Source organism: Octopus bimaculoides, chromosome 1 (genome assembly GCF_001194135.2).
Source record: "Octopus bimaculoides isolate UCB-OBI-ISO-001 chromosome 1, ASM119413v2, whole genome shotgun sequence".
Classification (NCBI taxonomy): Eukaryota; Metazoa; Mollusca; class Cephalopoda; order Octopoda; family Octopodidae; genus Octopus; species Octopus bimaculoides.
The window spans coordinates 158,039,822-158,043,620 of NC_068981.1; positions in this window are offsets into that span (position 1 = coordinate 158,039,822).

Genomic DNA, 3,799 nt, shown 5'->3' on the forward strand with positions numbered 1-3,799 from the left:
TATATATATATATATATATATATATATTTATAAGAGAGAAGAAAATGGAAATGGTGATTGGAAAGTTAGTAATTGTTTATTATTAACACCAAATTAATCATCATCCCTTACAGTTGTTTCAATTAATACTCAGTAAATATTAAGTAAATATTAAATTTATATGACCTGAACATAATACCTTCCAAGGGAAAAATGTACCCTTGGATGTTTTATGTGTTTATGAATTCGTTATAGTAGACTGAATGATCATATAAAACATATAAAACATAAAACATCCAAGGTTATACTTTTCTCCTGTGAAGATATTATACTCAGGTCGTATAAATTTAATATTTACTTAATATTTACTGAGTATTCATGGAAACAGCTGTAAGGGATGATGAGTAATTTGCTGTTAATAATAAAGAATTATTAACTTCCGAATCTTCATTTTCTTTTTCTTCTTTTATATGAATATGAACTATATGTTTTATATATATATATACCTATTATTTTAAGGAGATTAATTCCTCCAAAATACTAGGTATTGAACCAATATTTCCTTGGATGAAACCATTCCTTCATGAGGTTAACACAACCTCTAACCGAAGTGTGTATATAAATATATATATATATGTATATATGCATGTATGTATTATGTATGTATGCATGTATGTATGCATGTATGTATGTATGATGTATGTATGTATGTATGTATGTATGTAAGGGAACATCAATAGATAGATAGATAGATAGATAGATAGATAGATAGATAGATAGATAGATAGATGCACATATACTTGCTTACATGTGTGTGTGTGTGTGTGTGTGTGTGTGTGTGTGTGTGTGTGTGTGCGTGCGTGTTCGGATGTAGAAAGAGAGAGAGATGGGAAATACAGGGAAGAGTGAGTGATAGAATGAGAAATTAAAAGAGGAAAACAGAGACGCTGGGATTAGAAAGAGAGAGAAAATATAGGCAATAATACACATACGCACATAAAAACACACACAAACACATACACATATATACACACTCACATACACACACATTCACACAGAAGCACACAAACACATATACACATACACAGACACAACCATGAAGATTTACGGTCTTGATTACCACTTCAGCGTACATCTGGGGCAAAGAAATCAAAACAAGATTTCGAAATATGATATCAACAAAACACTTGTATGATGCCGAGTGTTTAGCATGAAGAGCAATTATCATAGTCGATATTTTTATGTATGAGTATATAGCTCGAAAGTATCTAAGGCAAAGGTTTTCGACAAATGGGTGTAGATATGTTTCTGTGGTCTAGGCCGTTCTGCCGCAGTCAAATTTCACGTTTTAATTCCGTCGCGCATCATCTTCTGCAAGTGTCTTTCTTTGTAATCTCGAATATAGTAATTATCATGTGAAAGAAGTTTCGAAGCCCTTCGTATATATATATTTTATATTCATTTATTAGCTTCCATCATTGCACGGTAGCTTATGCAGGTCCACTGCCTGTAAGGGCTTACATTATGTAAACCACATATTTGTTTCAGTCTGGTACTTGTTTTATCACCTCCATTTCTCGAACTACGGAACATACGCAAAAATATCTTTACGCGCACGTCCAATCAAATTATATCTTTTTGTCTTCGTTATTTGAATATATTAACGATCGTGTTTCATTCCTCGAATTTCGAAGGCATGAACCTAAGTCATGAATGTTACAGTTTTAGATCTAAGAAATAAACACACATAGGCGTGCGCGTGCATGCATATAACACGCATATGTCCCTACATACATGCATACATACATACATACATATCTTTGTATGCGTGTGATATTTATATATATAGTTATCTATATATCCATAGCTGTCTATCTACGTATCTCTCTCTTTCTCTCTCTCTCTCTTTATACATATATATATATATATATATATATATATATATATATATATACAGAGAGAAAGAGATACATACAGGCATACATACATGCACGCATACATGTATGCATACATACATATGTACATGCATACATGCAGGCATACATACATACGTACATACATACATACAGTGACGGCTCGTGTATAGGCACTGCAGAACTGCAGCACCCACTATTTCCACTCGATATTATCGATAACATTCAATATAATGAGTCTTCTTTTTTCTTTAATTCTCTCTTTATGCTTGTCAGTAGCTATCCCCTAGTTTATGAAAAAAAAATACAAAAATCCTTGTATAGAACTGTGCGCTTCGCAGTTCCAGTGTCACAGTGTTTGGTTATTGTGCGCATACTCACATGACCGAGATAGGAAGTTGCACGCTAGGGAGAGAGAGAGCACTGTGGTTCACACATTGCCGACCCTGGTGTGCTGTTGAAAGGTAATGTCTCTTTTTGACTCCACATGTGTTGTGCTTAGAAACGTGTTTATACTCTTGAATGTGATAAAGTGTAGATTATTATCCTGCTTCCAGCTACAGTGTTGCTGCCATGATTTGAAAAGTAGGGCAGATTTTCCCTACTTATTTTGTAATTTAGGGGGTGGATTTTTGAAAAACAAGGGGGAATTCGTGGCGTTGTTCAGTGAACAATTTAAACACATTACCCGGCAGTGGCTAGAACGTGAACCAATCAAATTTATGTATATATTTTCTTTTTATATGTTTGTTTCCTTTTACACAATATTAAAACAACGGCTGAAAATTTTTTGAAGCATTAACCCCACTAATTTTATCTATGAGTTGCCACTGCATACGTATATACATACATGCATACATACATACATACATGCATACATACATACATACATACATACATACATACATATTTATATACAAACATATATAGATATAGATACAGATAACCGGAAGGGAAGAAAGAAAGAAAGAAAAACAGATAGATAGATAGATAGATAGACATCAAAGTCACGCAAGTGATTTGAATGAAGTCACCCACTATAAAGTCAGGCCCCTAGACTATAGATACGCTGTCTCCTACCTCTGCCAATTCTACTGTGACTGAAGTAGTACTCTTCGGTGCTGGTTAGTCTCGTACGATCTCTACCCGATTACACCCAACTCCTCTTTCTTCCTCTCGTCCCTTATGTAGTGCTCATATTTACCTCAAAATCTATTCCTTTCTCTCAGGACATCAGCACTCGAATTCCTCCTTTGCACATATTTTTTGTTTTTCTGCATGGTTTGACTTAATTTTATGAGGATGGCGGATTATTAAAAACTGTAGAAGTCTGGGCAATATACGTTGCAATGTCTAAGCATATCCTTTCGCGTTCTTGCTTCAAATCCCAACTGACTCGAACTTGCATCTGATCTTTCTGAGTTGATAAAGTAAGTTTCAGTCAAGTAAAAGTACTTACTTTACTTGAATTGTAAACTAATTTGTGCCATTGACTATTATTATTATTATTATTATTATTACCATTATTATTATTATTATTCAGTAGTTTTATTTTTATAACGTGCTTTCACTTCACTACCGAGCGCAGCTCTGTGCGCCTTGGGTATGTGCTGTGGTTTGCTGTGGTGCTCTTATGTTTACTGTATTGAAAGTGTTTTGCGTAGAATGTGTGCAGTACCCAGTAGTGCAATTTTCTGTATGTTATATATATTTGTAAGTCCTGCTATTTTTGTTATGTATTTGTCTGAATATTTTTTTATTATACCTAAGGCACCTACTATGATAGGAATTGTTTCTGTTTTTAGATTCCACATTCGAGTTATCTCTATTTCCAGGTCTTTGTATTTTGAAAGTTTTTCCATTTCTTTTAGAGAAACGTTGTCATCTGCTGGTATTGATACATCAAT